General features: G+C 45.4%; 1 long non-coding RNA gene across 1 annotated transcript in view; it reads right to left on the reverse strand.

Moving 5' to 3' along the window:
* LOC141052360 (uncharacterized) overlaps positions 1-12,500 on the reverse strand; it is a 173,143-nt gene extending 160,643 nt beyond the window's left edge. The window contains exon 1 of the long non-coding RNA XR_012220786.1: positions 12,287-12,500. This is a non-coding gene — a long non-coding RNA (uncharacterized lncRNA). The remainder of the gene's footprint in view (positions 1-12,286) is intronic.
* Positions 12,501-18,254: the final 5,754 nt, after the last annotated feature.

Genomic DNA, 18,254 nt, shown 5'->3' on the forward strand with positions numbered 1-18,254 from the left:
TGATTGAAAGCAGCAGCTTCCTCCCTTCTTCTGCTGCTGACCCAGCCCACCAGTTTAACTGTTGCTTTCCCTAAGCTAAAAACTGTAATACATGTGGAACATTACTGACATAGCACAAGATTACAGGGCAAACACAGCACAGCATATTTCAACAGGAACAATGCAAACACAGCATAAACACATATCAAACATTACATTACATGACAAGCTTAATATTATTGTACAAATACAGCATAATGACACATATAACATACAGGTACATAACACATGTACTTGAAGTGCACCGGGGGTCACACAGAAGGAGGAGAGGGTGCAACTGAGGGGACCTGCCACCTCCTTACAGCAGCCTAGGCGCATTGAGCAATGTACTTCACATGTATTACAGTTCACTGAGTGCGCATCGTTTATTGCGGTCTGTGTAAACAGGACTGCCAGCGGTCATTTAGTGCTGATCATCGTCCATGTTGGACCCTTATACAGTGTAGATATAGAATAAATATTTACATCCAGTAACTTACCTCTGATGTCACATCTGATTAGAGACATTCTCTTTGTTTCTTCTACATGTCAAATCTTCATATTGATGTCTTAATGGGAATCTGTCACTAGAAATAATGCTGTTAACCTGTACATATGGGGTGATGGTGCCCGCAACCTGTGTAGTACGTGTGCCAACTGGGGGGTGGTCCCTTCTTACGTACGAAAAGACTGGATTCAGACACAGAAGCACGTTCAATCAGGTCTTCTTTATTGGTTCTCTCCTCCAACAACCAAAGCAACACGACAGCTCCTGCATACTGGCTTGAGTACCTGTCACCTCCTCTTTCCTCTGTCTACGATGGCCCTTGTGGTTCTTTCACTGTGGCTGCCATTAGGCCCACGGCCACAGCGCTTCCATGGTCGAGTCCGTCCGTCCGCTGCGACATTTACTACCTCTTCAGTGTCCAGCTATTCGGTACCCCAGGTGTCCTCCATCTACAGCTGTCCTGTCAGGGCCACACCCACCCACCCCCCTACTGTCCTGTCCTTCTGGAACTCTCCTTCCTTTTATTCCCTTGTCATGGAATTCCCCTTCTTAGTTCCTGTATCTCTGCCCACCATGACTCTGCGTTTCCTAGCTTCAGCTGCTGTTATGTTCCTTTACTCACTATTCTATGTCTCCATCTAGTGGCCAAAACTCAGTACAACACCGTCTCTTACTAATGCTAGCTGTTTCCCCACATATATATACAAATTACAATAAAGCATTGTACACGGCACGTTTTTACATTTTATCGCTCTTCTTCAGACAGGTCCACATATCAGTCCACCCTCCTACACCTGCACGCAGCCGAATGCAGCGGGGGGGGAAATTTAACTTTATTCTACCCGCCAGCATTCTGTATTCAGTCATGGAAGCAGGAGCGGCATCGGTTCAGTCATTGCTGTAAGAATACAGCGCGGCAACTGTGACTGCACCCCTGGCCCTGAATGACACTGGTTCTATATTGAGGTCGGCTGTCAACCAAACAACAATCAGTGATCTCTGTCCTCATGTCTGCCAGGTTCTAGTTCAAAGTCGACATATTGTGAGGATATGTGAAAAGAAAACCCACACCAGATCTGATGCTATGATAACCAATCACACAATTGAGCTCCAGAAATTTTCTGATATATCTGCACTGGCTTCATTGAGAGGGGAAAAAGCAAGCTAATAGCAAAAACAGGTCTGTCCAGTCATGCAAGAAAAGTCTACTCAACTTTACAAACAGGTCATATTAAATATTCAGTAGCCATAGGAAGGTAATTTTCAAAATACCCTGATCATAATGTTGGCTCCCGTTTTGACAGTTGCTCTATGTAAATTATGCAGAATGGATTTTAATTACCAGCACTAAATCATAAATATAATTCAGTTTATAATGGAAGATTTAATGGTTCATTTCAGAACTAAAACTTTTTGAGAGCATTATTCACATAGTGAAATATTATGCTTACTGTGCACAAAGGAACTAGGCATATGGGTGTACACAGAGATAAGGGGGGCCCTATAACAATAAGAATGGGGCTCATCAAGTGTAAATTCAAATCAGAGAATTTTAAGTGGACATTATGAGTCTTAGTGGGCACTCAGAACATTAATGCCTCTATAGCGTTACTTCCGATATCCGTCCCTTCTGATCCACAACACAAGTTTGGGGCATCTTCTAGCATCGCCTAGCATTATTTCTGCATCTCAAGCACTTAGCACTTTTTGAAATATTGTTTTGTATCCTATGCATTATGTTGCTCCCTGAGATGTCTGGCATGACATACTCCAACTTATCTATAATAACTGCTGCTATATGAAATATTGCTTGCAACAGGTGTTTACCTATTTCTCTGTGCACTTTATTCTGAACAACATCCACATGCATTGATCTACTCCCTTGCACAGTGTTTTTCGTTTTCTGTACAGCATGTGTTGCCATCTCCTTGGTTTTATGTTGTCATTATGTTTTTAATGTGCATTTGTAATTAAAATAAAACAATTAATTCTTTTTTCTTTCTTGGAGGATCCTTGTTCTCTCTATTGGTTTTCAGTTTTCACGGTCCTCCGTATTATTACCTAGGGCACTATAGGCTGTTTTACTACAGTAAGTAAAATATTTAGCCCCGACAAGGACTGTTGTTTTTAAGTTGCAGCAGCAGTATACAAGTTGTTACGCTCGCAGGTGGCACACGTGGTTCAAAGACCCACTGTAACATGGGGCCAGGCTTGCCTAGGAGGGGTGTAACTAAGTGGCTACCTGGTTTTCACTGGAGCTCCTGATGGTGGAGTCAGGTTTGAATTGCATGTAGAAACCAGGTACCACTCCTTGGCAGTCCCCGGCATTGCAGCTGCTGACCTCTAAGGCGCAGGTATGCTGACATGGAATAGATTCGGAGTCACGGAAAAGGTTGAATTCGGTGCCTGTTCAGACAGGTGTGGCTTCAGGATTCAGGTACAATATACTCCTTGGACTCCCACAAGTTCTGTTGTGAGCTCATTTTCGGGTTTGCCTCTGGCTTCTGGTGAGGGTTATGGAGCTGGCTGTTCTGACAGAGGAGTAGTGAGTTCTCTATCTGGACTCCCTCTGTTGGTGAAGGGAGGTAATGAAGCTGATCTAAATGGCAGAGACCGGCCACCTGAGGAGGAGGACTGCGATTGGACATCAGGAGTTTCTGATTGGATTTAAGGTAGCCGACTCCCTAGTTTCTTGCTGGTGATTTTTCCTGACTCTGGCTCCTGGTTTCCAGTTGGGTTCCTGCCTTCCTAAAGCTAAGTTTTCTCTGCTATTGTTCATATGAGTTTTTGTCTGGTTTACTTAGTTTTTGTGTTCGGCCAGCCCAGGCTGGGACTGGGCTGAATCCCCATTTTGTCACTGATCAGTTGATCTCTTTTGCTCTTTCTACAGAATATACCTGAGTGCTGATATAGTGATTTGAAGTCTAGCGACTTCAGGGCCTTTTTCTATCAGACGTGTTGGACATTCTTTTTGGCAGGGTTTTTGCGTGATTGCAGACAGCAGCTTTTCTTTCCTGTCCTTTCTAGTTAGCGAGGGCCCCATCATTTGCTCAGCCTATCTTTCTACCTGTGTCTGTGTTTTCATCTTGTTTCACCGACAATACATGTTAGGGGCTGTCTTTTGCTTTGGGGTCTGCTCTGGGGCAGTTTAGATTTTCCCTTTCTTTCTGTAGGCTTATTTAGTTCTCCGGCCGTGACAAGGCATCTAGGACCACCGTAGGCAAGCTCCACAGCTACTGCTAGTTGTTGTGGATAGGATCAGGGGTCTGCAATCCACTAGTTACCAACCTCTCCAGTTTTCTGGGCTTAGCCTGCTTTTTGTTTTTTCCTCCTCGGTGACTCATTCATAACAGAATCACCAGCCATACCGCAGATTCTAGGGTACTCAAAAGCAGGAGAGAATCGTAAAAAAATAAAAAATAAAAAAAAGTGTCAGAATTTTTTTTTTTTATATGTATATTTTCTCCTCTTTTTCTCTGGGGCCGTAGGAGAATTCTTTTTTTTTTTTATTTTTCTCCTTGATGGAGATTAAGCAATTGTCTGATCGTGTGGAGCAGCTCGCTGCTGAAGTGCGGGGAATTTCATTCACATGCTGTTGAACCAAGGATCCCTGCTCCTGATGTGTTTTCTGGGGATCAGTCTAAATTTTTGAATTTTAAGAATAATTGTAAATTATTTCTTGCCTTGAAGCCTAACTCATCGGGGAGCTCTGCGCAGCAGGTTCAAATTGTCATCTCCTTGCTGCGTGGTGATCCCCAGGATTGGGCGTTTTCTTTGACACCTGAAGATCCTGTTTTGACTAATGTGGATACATTTTTTCAAGCCTTGGGGTTGTTATATGATGAACCTAATGCTATTGATCAAGCTGAGAAAGCCCTATTGGCATTGAACCAGGGTCAGGATCCTGCAGAGTTATACTGTCAGACATTCCGAAAGTGGGCGGTCCTTACTACATGGAATGATAGTGCATTGGCAGCTCTCTTTCAGAAGGGTTTGTCTGAGACTTTAAAAGATACTATGGTGGGATTTCCTGTTTCCTCTGGTCTTGACGATTCAATGTCATTAGCCATTCAAGTTGATCGGCGTTTACGTGAACGCAAGACTACACGGGAGGGGCTGCCACATTTTGAACAAATGTCTGAATCTATGCAATGTGATGGAGTTTTGTCTAGGGCGCAACGTCAGGCGTTTAGAAGGCGTAATAAGCTGTGTTTTTTCTGTGGAGATGCCTCTTATGTTATTTCTGTCTGCCCTAAACGAGAGAAACGTTTTGCACACACATTTGCTGTGATTAGTGTACAACCTAAGTTTCTTTTGGCAATTACTCTGATCTGCTCCTTATCCACATTTTCCGTGAAGGCTTTGTGGATTCAGGAGCGGCCTTGAATCTAATGGACTTGGATTTTGCTAAACGTTGTGGTTTTCCTATGACACCTCTGCGGATGCCTATTCCTTTGAGGGGTATTGATGCTACTCCTTTGGCAAAGAATAAACCTCAGTTTTGGACCCAGGTGATAATGCGGGTCGCCCCAGACCACCAAGAAAATTGCAGATTTTTGGTGTTGCATAATTTACATGATACCATTGTTCTGGGTTTTCCCTGGTTGCAAATCCATAATCCGGTTTTGGATTGGAAATCTGTGTCTGTGGTGAGTTGGGGTTGTCGGTGTGCTCTTGGTGACACTCCTGTTTTCTCCACCTCTCCCCAGTCGCATGATGTTCCTGACTATTTGGCTGATTTTTATGATGTATTTAGTGAGAGCAAGTCTGCATCTTTGCCTCCTCATAGGAGTTCTGACTGTGCAATTGAGTTGAGACCTGGGTGTAAATTTCCCAAGGGTAGACTTTTCAATTTATCTGTACCCGAACACGAGGCTATGCGATGTTATATTAAGGAGTCATTGGAGAAGGGTCATATTAGACCATCCTCTTAGCCCTTAGGTGCTGGGTTTTTTTTCGTGGCCAAGAAAGATGGTTCATTAAGGCCTTGTATTAACTATCGTTCCCTCAACAAAATTACGGTTAAATTTCAGCATCCGTTACCCCTGATTTCTGATTTATTCTCCAGAGTTAAAGGTGCTTGATGGTTTACTAAGCTTGACCTCAGGGGGGCGTATAATCTTATTCGCATCAAGCACGGGGATGAATGGAAGACGGCGTTTAATACTCCAGAGGGACATTTTGAGTACCTGGTGATGCCTTTTGGGCTCACTAATGCCCCTTCTGTCTTCCATTCCTTCATGAATGATATTTTCCGGGACTTTGTGGATAAGTTTTTGATCATCTATCTGGATGATATTTTGATCTTTTCCAGGGATTGGGATTCTCATGTGGAACATGTTCGGACTGTGTTCCGGATTTTGAGGGAGAATTCCTTGTATGTTAAGGGATCGAAGTGCCTTTTTGGTGTACAAAGGTTTCCTTTTTGGGATTTATTTTGTCTCCGTCGACTATTGAAATGGACCCGGCCAAGGTACAGGCCATTTATGATTGGGTTCAACCCACTTCTTTGAAGGCTCTCCAGAAGTTTTTGGGTTTTGCTAATTTTTATTGTAAATTTATAGCTAATTTTTCTGGTATTGCTAAACCACTGACTGATTTAACTAAGAAGGGCGCTGATGTGCTGAATTGGTCTTCAGAGACTGTTTCGGCCTTTCAGGAGCTGAAGCGGAGGTTCACTTCTGCTCCGGTTTTGCGGCAACCTGATGTCTCACTTCCTTTTCAGGTGGAGGTAGATGCTTCGGAGATTGGTGCAGGACCTGTTTTGTCCCCAAAAGATCCGGTGACGTCTAAAATGAATCCCTGTGCCTTCTTTTCCCGAAAGTTATCCCCATCTGAACGCAACTATGATGTGGGGAATCGGAAACTGTTAGCCATGAAATCGGCATTTGAGGAGTGGAGACATTGGTTGGAGGGAGCTAGACATCAAGTTGTGGTCCTCACTGACCACAAGAATTTGATTTACCTTGAGTTGGCCAAACGCATGAATCCTAGACAGGCTAGGTGGGCCTTGTTTTTTACGTGTTTTGATTTTGTGGTCTCCTTTCTTCCAGGCACTAAGAATGTTAAGGCAGACGCCCTTTCTAGGAGTTTCTTTGCTGATTCTCCTATTGTGACCAAGCCTACTACCATCCTAGGTGAGGGGGTAGTTCTTTCTGCCATCTCCCCCGATTTGAGACGTGCTCTGGAAGAATTACAGGAGGACAAACCTGAGCGTTGTCCTATAGGAAAATTGTATGCTCCTGACCAGTGGAGGAAGAGAGTGATGTCTGAAGTTCATTGCTCTGCATTGGCTGGTCATCCAGATATTTTTGGTACCAGAGATTTGGTGAGTCGGTCTTTTTAGTGGCCCGCCTTATCTCGTGATGTCAGGAATTTTGTGCTGTCCTGTGGGACTTGTTCCCGGTCTAAACCTTGTTCTCGCTCTAGTGGGTTGTTGATGCCCTTGCAGGTGCCTAAGAGGCCATGGACCCATATTTCAATGGATTTTATTTCTGATCTTCCTGTCTCTCAGAGAATGACTGTTATCTGGGTGATTTGTGATAGATTCTCTAAGATGGTCCATCTTTTACCACTCCCAAAGTTGCCATCTTCCTCAGAGTTGGTACCCTTGTTTTTACAACAGGTGGTTCGGTTGCATGGGATTCCTGAGAACATTGTATCGGACAGAGGAGGTCAGTTTGTTTCCAGATTCTGGAAAGCCTTTTGTTCCAAGCTGGGAATTCAGTTGTCCTTCTCCTCTGCGTTTCACCCTCAGACCAATGGGCAGACGGAGAGAACAAACCAGACTTTGGAGTCCTATTTGAGATGTTTTATATCTGCTGATCAGGATGATTGGGTTTCATTTTTGCCCTTGGCCGAATTCGCTTTAAATAATAGAACTAGTTCTGCCACCTTGATGTCGCCCTTTTTCTGTAACTTTGGGTTTCATCCTCGATTTTCTTCAGGGCAAGTGGAATCTTCAGCCTGCCCAGGTGTTGACACTGTGGTAGAGAGAATGCAGCAGATTTGGGACCAAGTAGTGGATAAGTTGTCTCTCTTCCAGGAAAAGGCCCAGCGGTTTTCTAACCGGCATAGGACCATTGGTCCCCGGTTTAAAGTGGGTGATATGGTTTGGTTGTCATCAAAGAATATCTCTATGAAGGTGGCTTCTCCAAAGTTCAAGCCAAGATTTATTGGACCTTACAAGATTTTGGAGATTCTTAATCCGGTTTCTTTTCGATTGGCTCTTCCTGTTATGTTTAAGATCCATAACGTGTTTCATAAGTCTCTGTTGAAGAGATATGTTGAGCCAGTAGTTCCTATGGCTGCACCTCCTGACCCTGTATTGGTTGAAGGTAATGTGGAATATGAGGTAGAGAAAATACTGGATTATCGTCTGGCTAGATGGAGACTCCAGTATTTGGTCAAGTGGAAGGGTTATGGCCAGGAGGACAATTTTTGGGTCTCTGCCTCTGATATTCATGCCGATAGATTGGTTCGTGCTTTTCATCGGGCCCATCCTGATCGGCCCGGTGGCGTGGATGAGGGTTCGGTGACCCCTCCTCAAGGGGGGGTATTGTTGTGAGCCCATTTTCGGGTTGCCTCTGGCTTCTGGTGAGGGTTATGGAGCTGGCTGTGCTGACAGAGGAGTAGTGAGTTCTCTATCTGGACTCCCTCTGTTGGTGAAAGGAGGTAATGAAGCTGATCTAAATGGCAGAGACCGGCCACCTGAGGAGGAGGACTGCGATTGGACATCAGGAGTTTCTGATTGGATTTAAGGTAGCCGACTCCCTAGTTTCTTGCTGGTGATTTTTCCTGACTCTGGCTCCTGGTTTCCAGTTGGGTTCCTGCCTTCCTAAAGCTAAGTTTTCTCTGCTATTGTTCATATGAGTTTTTGTCTGGTTTACTTAGTTTTTGTGTTCGGCCAGCCCTGGCTGGGACTGGGCTGAATCCCCATTTTGTCTCTGATCAGTTGATCTCTTTTGCTCTTTCTTCAGAATATACCTGAGTGCTGATATAGTGATTTGAAGTCTAGCGACTTCAGGGCCTTTTTCTATCAGACGTGTTGGACATTCTTTTTGGCAGGGTTTTTTGTTTTGCGTGATTGCAGACAGCAGCTTTTCTTTCCTGTCCTTTCTAGTTAGCGAGGGCCCCATCGTTTGCTCAGCTTATCTTTCTACCTGTGTCTGTGTTTTCATCTTGTTTCACCGACAATACATGTTTGGGGCTGTCTATTGCTTTGGGTCTGCTCTGGGGCAGTTTAGATTTTCCCTTTCTTTCTTCAGGCTTATTTAGTTCTCCGGCCGTGACGAGGCATCTAGGACCACCATAGGCACGCTCCACGGCTACTGCTAGTTGTTGTGGATAGGATCAGGGGTCTGCAATCCGCTAATTACCAACCTCTCCGGTTTTCTGGGCTTAGCTTGCTTTTTGCTTTTTCCTCCTCGGTGACTCATTCATAACAAGTTCTCTCTGTGACCATGTTCTCTCCAGTTCACTAGATGAAAAATTACATTTCCCAACTGCTTCTTGACTAGGATGCTTTTCATCGTCAAGACATCATCAGAGGAGACCGAAACGGGCATGGAAACAGGATCCTTGAATTGTTCAATCTCTCTCTGCCCGGAAAGACCAGCTACCACCTTTGGAAGTATTGAAGACAAACTGAAGTTCTTCCTCCTGATCAGTAGATAGTAGAGTCTTGGAATGAGTCTACACCATTACGTTCTCATCAGTCGGCAACTTGGGAACTGAAGATACCCTCTCTGGGTCCATCTCCAAACTGGTGTCCATGAAGATACATCCAGGAGGTAGGGAGGTTCCAGGGAGCAGGTCACTGGAATAAATGCCAGAGCTGTGTGGAAAGGGTCGGTGTCAGCACCTGGCGCACCTGGGCAAGTACCCCTGTGCAGTGCCACTTGTTTCTATGGCACTGATTCACTAACACTTAAACATGGCCGCGCGAAGTGCACTCTGTGGTTGTGTCTGCCAGTAATGACATGGCCGGGGCAACACATAAGCAAACTTAACCCCTTTACCCCCAAGGGTGGTTTGCATGTTAATGACCAGGCCAATTTTTACAATTCTGACCACTGTCCCTTTATGAGGTAATAACTCTGGAATGCTTCCATAGATCATAGTGATTCTGACATTGTTTTCTTGTGGCATATTGTACTTCATGTTAGTAGTAAAATTTATTTGATATGACTTGCATTTATTTGTGAAAAAAATGGAAATTTGGCAAAAATGTTGAAAATTTTGCAATTTTCCAACTTTGAATTTTCATGCCCTTAAAACAGAGAAATATGTGGATCACCTCCAGGGCTGTGGGAATCTCGGGACCAAACCGGTGTCTCAGAGGGATGTGTCACGACGACGGTGGCCCCGGGAATCCAATGCAAAATGGGTGAAGTTGTTGTTAGGGCTGGCGGAATGCACCAAATTATAAAATAATAGTAGGTGCGTTCGCAGCCCGGGGTCCAAATGCAGATGTGGTACACTGCTGCTAGGTAATGGCGGGAGTATAAAGCAGTGTGGAAAGGTTGCACGTGGGTTAACGTCACCCAGTGTGAACAGAAGCGAACTCTGTTAACTCACAGAGCCGCACTACCTCTGAACCTAAATGCCGCAGCCTGTTTAGTTCACAGAGCCCGGCAAAGGAGCGCACAGAAAGCAGTCAGAGAACTATGCCCTAAGGACACGGGGTCAGAGTCCCTCTAGACCTTCTGAGCGCGTGGCATCGCAACTGCGGACGCCGCTATAGACACTGACTACGGAGTGTAGAGCACGTGCACTGAGGTGTGCCGAGCCACTGGTGGAGACTGATGCCTGTCTCAGACTTTGTCCTACCTACACCTAAGCCTGGGCGCTTAACAGGCTAGGCTGCACAACACATGCGTACCAAGGGTAGGGGTTTCTTAATGAGTCATTCACCAGACATTCATACATGCATACAACACTCACTCCTCATAGTCTGATAATGCAGTCTGTACTAGCGCATGGCCGAGCGGTCTTCCCTCTGTTTCCCCCTGAGGGGAACTAACTTAACTTCCTTAACTTCCTATCAGCTTTCCTTTCTTATTGTCTTTAAGCTCCATCTACCACCCAGCACCCTTCATGAACCAAAGCAACTGCCATAAAGGGTGATCTGCTGTTATAAGGTGTCTGTGCTGGATGTAGGTGTTGGAGGCTAGTCAGGTGTCACCATCTTAACTGGGAAGTGGGATACTACACCTCAGGAGGAGGTGCAGTACCTCTGTGGAGACGGAACCCTCAGGGGTGCCACATATGTCACACAAAGTAGTTAATAAATAACATTTCCCACATGTCTACTTTACATTAGCACAATTTTGGAACCAAATTTTTTTTTGGTTAGGAAGTTATAAGGGTTAACATTTGACCAGCCATTTCTCATTTTTACAACACCATCTTTTTTTAGGGACCACATCACATTTGAAGTCACTTTGATGGGTCTATATGATAGAAAATACCCAAAAGTGACACCATTCTAAAAACTGCACCCTGAAGGTGCTCAAAACCACAATCAAGAAGTTTATTAACCCTTCAGGTGCTTCACAGGAATTTTTGGAATGATAAAAAAATGAACATTTAACTTTTTTCACAAAAAATCTACTTCAGATCCAATTTGTTTTATTTTACCAAGGGTAACAGGAGAAATTGGACCAAAAAAGTTGTTGCAAAGTTTGTCCTGTGTATGCTGATACCCCATATATACATGTAAACCACTGTTTGGGTGCATGGCATAGCTCAGAAGAGAAGGAGCGCCGTTTGACTTTTCAATGCAAAATTGGCTGGAATTAAGATCGGACAGCATGTCGTGTATGGAGAGCCCCTGATGTGCCTCAACGGAAAACCCCAACAAGTGACACCATTTTGGAAAGTAGACCCACTAAGGAACTTATCTAGATGTGTGGTGAGCACTTTGAACCCCCAAGTACTTCACAGAGGTTTATAATGTGGAGCCGTAAAAATAAAAATCATATTTTTTTTCACAAAAATAATGTTTTCGCCCCCAATTTTTTATTTGCCCAAGGGTAACAGGAGAAATTAGTCCCTAAAAGTTGTTGTGCAATTTGTCCTGAGTATGCTGATACCCCATATGTGGGGGTAAACCACTGTTTGGGCGCATGGCAGAGCTCGGAAGGGAAGGAGCACCTTTGACTTTTCAATGCAAAATTGTCTGGAATTGAGATCAGATGCCATGTCACATTTGGAGAGCCCCTGATGTGCCTAAACAGTGGAAACCCCCCATTTCTAACTCCAACCGTAACCCCAACACACTCCTAACCCTAATCCCAACTCTAGCCATAACCCTAACCACAAACCTAACTCTAACACACCCTTAATCCTAATCCCAACCCTAACCCTAATCCCAACCCTAAACCAAACCATAACCCTAACCCTAACTTTAGCCCCAACCCTAACCCAAACTTTAGCCCTAGCCCTAACCCTACTCCTATCCCTAATGGGAAAATGGAAATAAATACATCTATTATACAGATATACACAGGCGCTACTAATAGAAAGGGAGGGCTGCTGGTGCCTAGACAGAAGCTGTGCTTGTTCTGCCAAAAAAGGGTTAAATAAGTAAATAGAGAAAGGCACCACACTCACAGGACGATTCAAAGATGATAACGTAAAAGTGAAAGTGAAAGTCCTGCCTTTCACACATAAGCCCGATACTCAAAGCGTGCAGGAGATAAAAATCTACCACAGCAAGATACACTGATGAACGGTAAAGGAATTATACAAACTTACCCTAGCTCTGCTGAATGAAGGTGCTGTGCTGATCACAGTGAATGATCCACAGAAATGCTGGATAAGCAGGTGAGAGCTGGGAGGATGAAGTGAATGAGCTGGCTGACTGAGGTGCAAGTAAAGAAGAGAGCTGGGCAGAGCCAGGATAGCTCCGGCCCGTAGCGTCCTGGATGCACAGCTGAGGGGGGCCGACACTGTCCTGCACTGACAGCGTGTGACGTCACAGGCTAAGGCTACGGAGCTTAGCTGGGGCCAAAAACCTACGCGTTTCAAAGCAAAACGTGCTTCTTCATCAGGGTTACGTTATCATCTTTGATCCGTCCTGTGAGCGCAGTGCCTTTCTCTATTTACGGAAATAAATACATTTTTTTTATTATTATTATTTTTCCCTAACTAAGGGGGTGATAAAGGGGGGTTTGATTTACTATTTATGGCGGTTTTTATGTTTGGCAGCTGTCACACACTAAAAGACGTTTTTTATTGTAAAAATAGTTTTAGCATCACCACATTTTGAGAGCTATCATTTTTCCATATTTTGGCCCACAGAGTCATGTGAGGTCTTGTTTTTAGCGGGACGAGTTGACGTTTTTATTGGTACCATTTTTGAGCACATGACTTTTCTTATCGCTTTTTATTCCGATTTTTGTGAGGCAGAATGAACAAAAACAAGCATTTCATGAATTTCTTTGGGGGGGGGACGTTTATACCGCTCCGCTTGTGGAAAAATTGATAAAGCAGCTTTATTCTTCGGGTCAGTACGATTACAGCGATACCTCATTTATATCTTTTTTTATGTTTTGGCGCTTTTAAACAATAGTGATGGAGCTATGTGGAGGCTTTTTTTGGGGGGGACAAGATGACGTTTTCAGCAATACCACGTTTATTTATATCTGTCTTTTTGATCGCGTTATTCCACTTTTTGTTCGGCGGTATGATGATAAAGCATGTTTTTTTGTCTTGATTTTTTATGTTCATTAAAGGGGTTAAATAGTGGGATAGTTTTATAGGGCAGGTCGTTACGGAAGCGATGATACTAAATATGTGTACTTTTATTGTGTAGATTTTTTTATTTAAATATTTATTGATTGAATAAATATTGATTTTTTTATTATTATTTTTTATTATTTTTTGAAATATTTTTACAATTATTTTAAAAATGTTTTTATTTAATTCTTAGTTTTACACTTTGTCTCACTATAGGACACTCATTTTGTGCAGGCTGATCGCTTCTATAGCATGCAGATCTGCATGCTATAGAAGCTGTCAGCGCTGCACGGAGTTGCACACTGACCTGAAAGATTTCCTGGACATCACTGCGCATGACAGGAAGTCTCTCAGCAGTGGAGACCTGGATGTCGTCGTGACAATATCAGGTCTCCATGGCAGCGATCCGGACCCAGCGTCATGCCGCGGGGTCTCTGATGCAAAGGCAGAGGGGCTGTCACAGCTGACAGCCCCTCTGCCTGCTCCCGGAACACTGCAATCATGTTTGATAGCAGTGTTCCACGAGTTAAAGTGTTGGGAGCGGTCCATGACTGCTCCTTGCACTTAGAGCTGGGTGTCAGCTGTGATAAGCAGCTGACACCCGGCCACGATCAGCCACTCTCACGCATATGATGTACTATTCCGTCCATGGAAATTAAGTCCCAGGTCAAATGGACGGAATAGTACGTCTAATGCCAGAAAGGGCACCCGGCTGCATAATTATTAGCAGACACAGTCACACAGTGCACTGTATGCGGCCATGTTTGTTTAAGTGACAGCTCAAGCAGCGTCCCCTTTAAGGCAAATGCCAGAGGAGCTGGACGGGAAGCAAGCCGGGGGGGGAGGTGAGTGAGGCTTGTTGTCGGCTTCCCCATATTACGAATATTTCTAATCTGTCTGTATCTGTATGCATGTATGATGTATATATAGTATCTGTGTATATAAGTGCGTATGAGTGTATACATTTGTCACGCCGCCTCTGCATACTCACCCGGCCACTGCTCCCACGCCGCAGCCCCCGCCGCTCGACATCCACGGAGGTCACCTCTGACAGGCTCACGGCCGGCGGCGTCCCTGCATGCAATGCGCATGCGCCATAGGCTGCGGCCGTGCCTCCCTCCTGCTTCTTGTGCTCCGGCTATGCCCTGACCCGGAAGCACCCCCCTGACCAATGGCAGACCAGACAGGGGCATATCAGGCCGCTTCCCCCTGAGGGAGGCGCCTGATTGTTGTGTTTTCTAGCACACTGGGCCTCGCTTCATCGTGTGCTCTCTGCAGTCCTGCAGTCCCGTTCGCGTCTGCTCCCTGCAGCAGCCTCTCAGTCCTGCTATCCGTGTTCCCTTCTGTATTCCACAGTCCTACTCCAGTCCTGCCTCCGGTGTTCCTGTTCCATCCTGCTCCAGTCCTCCCGTCCTACTCCAGTCCTGCCTGCGGTGTTCCTGTTCCATCCTGTTCCAGTCCTTCTGTCCTACTCCAGTCCTGCCTCCGGTGTTCCTGTTCCATCCTGCTCCAGTCCTTCTGTCCTACTCCAGTCCTGCCTCCGGTGTTCCTGTTCCATCCTGCTCCAGGCCTTCCGTCCTACTCCTGTCCTGTCTCCTGTGTTCCAGCTCCAGCCATCTCCTCACGTTCCAGTCTACAGCCTTACTCCTCCTGTCTCCTGTGTTCCAGCTCTGTCCTGTCATCTACACTTCAGTCCTACACTCCTACTCCAGTCCATCCTGAGCCGCCACTCTCGGTTCCGGCTACCGTGGTACTCGAACCCCGGGGCCTGCTCCTAACGGTCCCTGTATAGGGGTTGGTTCTACCTGGCAGCTCACCCGGGGCCCCTCGGTGCCACGTCCAGAGGGTCCACTCCTGGAGATTCCGGCTCCTGACCAGCCACGCTAACAACATTTATATATTTTTGTGAATTTGTCTTCAAGCCCCTACAATTGGTGCGGAGGACCTGCTGAAACACCTGGTCCAGTTGCAGCAGCAGCAAGAAACCAACAGGCTGTTATTACAGCAGAGCCAGCAGGAGCAGTGGCAGCAACCATCATCCAGGGCAGAAAATGATCCCTGGAGATGACGTTGAGGCCTTCCTGACTGTGTTTGAAAGGGTCGCCGAGAGGGAGAAACTCCCGCCTGAGCACTGGGCAGAGGTTATGGCGCCATACTTGACGGGAGAACCCCAGAAGGCGTACTATGGTTTGGCTTTGCAAAACGCCAAAGAGTACAGCAAGCTAAAAACTGAGATTCTCATGCGCTTGGGGGGTGACAATGACAATCAGGGCACAGTGGGTTCACCACTGGGTGTATCACTGGAATAAACCACCTCGCTCCCAAATGTTTGACCTGTTGCACCTGGTCCAGAAGTGGCTGTAACCAGAGTCCTCTACGTCAGCGCAGATAGTAGAACGGGTGGTGATGGACCAGTTTGTGCACTCCCTGCCAAGGCCCATAAAGACTTGGGTTGCCCAGGATGATTCCTGAAATGCCGATGAATGGGTCGGACTGGTCGAGAGATACCAGGGGGTTAAAGGTTTCTTGGGAAGGCAGCCTACTCCATACTGGGCATCCCATCCAGAGGCGGAGGCCCAAAAGAGGGTGAGGCACCCAAGGTCTAAAGGGACGGGTGAGGTAGTGCCCACGGTCCCTACGGGTGATGTTATTTGCTGGAGGTGCCACAGCCCAGGACCTATAGCCTCCCGTTGTTCCCTAACCTCCAAGCAGATGGACTGCAGCATAGGACGCCGTTATTCATATTATACATATCCGGCCTGCAGTGTGAACCCAGTGAGGGGCCTTAAGCGTGACCCATGAAGGTGAATGGGCGGGAGGTAACGTCAAGGCTAGACTTCGGGAATCTGGTGACCTTGTGAGGGCCACTTTGTCTCTCCAACTGATCCCGGTGAAAAAAGGCAGAGATTGGTGCATACGTGGTGATGCTAAGGACTACCATATGGCTAGAGTGCACATTGAAATGGGCCACAGTACTGAGTCCCATGAGGTTGGCATCATTCGAGACTTGTTGCACTCTATTATTATAGGGCCGGCCAGGACCTTTGCTTATTTTGGGATCTGTAGGGGAAGGGTTCTGAGTTCACTGGCACAAATAAGGAACCACCAGTGAACCCTACTAAGGTATCACCACACCCAGAGGCAGACGGATTTCCCTTTTGAGTCCTCGTGGGGCATGAGGAGGAAGTGTCCCCTGAGTCTGACATCCCGAAGTTAGGCATGACCAGCGAGAACTTTGGGTCTGCCCAACATAGGGACCACCTACAGTCATGGCCAAAAGTATTGACACCCCTGCAATTCTGTCAGATAATACTCAGTTTCTTCCTGAAAATGATTGCAAACACAAATTCTTTGGTATTATTATCTTCATTTAATTTGTCTTAAATGAAAAAACACAAAAAGAATTGTCCTAAAGCCAAATTGGATATAATTCCACACCAAACATAACAAAGAGGGTGGACAAAAGTATTGGCACTGTTCGAAAAATCATGTGATGCTTCTCTAATTTGTGTAATTAACAGCACCTATAACTTACCTGTGGCACCTAACAGGTGTTGGCAATAACTAAATCACACTTGCAGCCAGTTGACATGGATTAAAGTTGACTCAACCTCTGTCTTGTGTCCTTGTGTGTACCACATTGAGCATGGAGAAAAGAAAGAAGACCAAAGAACTGTCTGAGGACTTGAGAAACCAAATTGTGAGGAAGCATGAGCAATCTCAAGACTACAAGTCCATCTCCAAAGACCTGAATGTTCCTGTGTCTACCGTGCGCAGTGTCATCAAGAAGTTTAAAGCCCATTGCACTGTGGCTAACCTCCCTAGATGTGGCCGGAAAAGAAAAATTGACAAGAGATTTCAACGCAAGATTGTGCGGATGTTGGATAAAGAACCTCCACTAACATCCAAACAAGTTCAAGCTGCCCTGCAGTCCGAGGGTACAACGGTGTCAACCCGTACTATCCGTCGGCATCTGAATGAAAAGGGACTGTATGGTAGGAGACCCAGGAAGACTCCACTTCTTACCCCGAGACATAAAAAAGCCAGGCTGGAGTTTGCCAAAACTTACCTGAAAAAGCCTTAAAACATTTTGGAAGAATGTTCTTTGGTCAGATGAGACAAAAGTAGAGCTTTTAGGGCAAAAGCATCAACATAGAGTTTACAGGAGAAAAAAGAGGCATTCAAAGAAAAGTACATGGTCCCTACAGTCAAACATGGCGGAGGTTCCCTGATGTTTTGGGGTTGCTTTGCTGCCTCTGGCACTGGACTGCTTGACCGTGTGCATGGCATTATGAAGTCAGAAGACTACCAACAAATTTTGCAGCTTAATTTAGGGCCCAGTGTGAGAAAGCTGGGTCTACCTCAGAGGTCATGGGTCTTCCAGCAGGACAATAACCCAAAACACACTTCAAAAAGCACTAGAAAATGGTTTGAGAGAAAGCACTGGAGACTTCTAAGGTGGCCAGCAATGAGTCCAGACCTGAATCCCATAGAACACCTGTGGAGAGATCTAAAAATGGCAGTTTGGAGAAGGCACCCTTCAAATATCAGTGACCTGGAGTAGTTTGCCAAAGAAGAATGGTCTAAAATTCCAGCAGAGCATTGTAAGAAATTCATTGATAGTTACCGGAAGCGGTTGGTCGCAGTTATTTTGGCTAAAGGTTGTGCAACCAAGGCTGAGGGTGCCAATACTTTTGTCCGGCCCATTTTTGGAGTTTTGTGTGAAATGATCAATGCTTTGCTTTTTGCTTCATTCTCTTTTGCGTTTTTTCATTTAAGACAAATTAAATGAAGATAATAATACCAAAGAATTTGTGTTTGCAATCATTTTCAGGAAGAAACTGAATATTATCTGACAGAATTGCTGGGGTGTCAATACTTTTGGCCATGACTGTAACTCTGAAGAAAGCCTTTAATAATGTCACTGTCATAAATGGGACTGCACAGGAGCAGGGAGCTGACACAAGATTCCCCTATTTTATGA

The sequence above is a fragment of the Dendrobates tinctorius genome, unplaced genomic scaffold (assembly GCF_039654945.1).
Source record: "Dendrobates tinctorius isolate UK_male_01 unplaced genomic scaffold, ASM3965494v1 ptg000159l, whole genome shotgun sequence".
Taxonomy (NCBI): domain Eukaryota; kingdom Metazoa; phylum Chordata; class Amphibia; order Anura; family Dendrobatidae; genus Dendrobates; species Dendrobates tinctorius.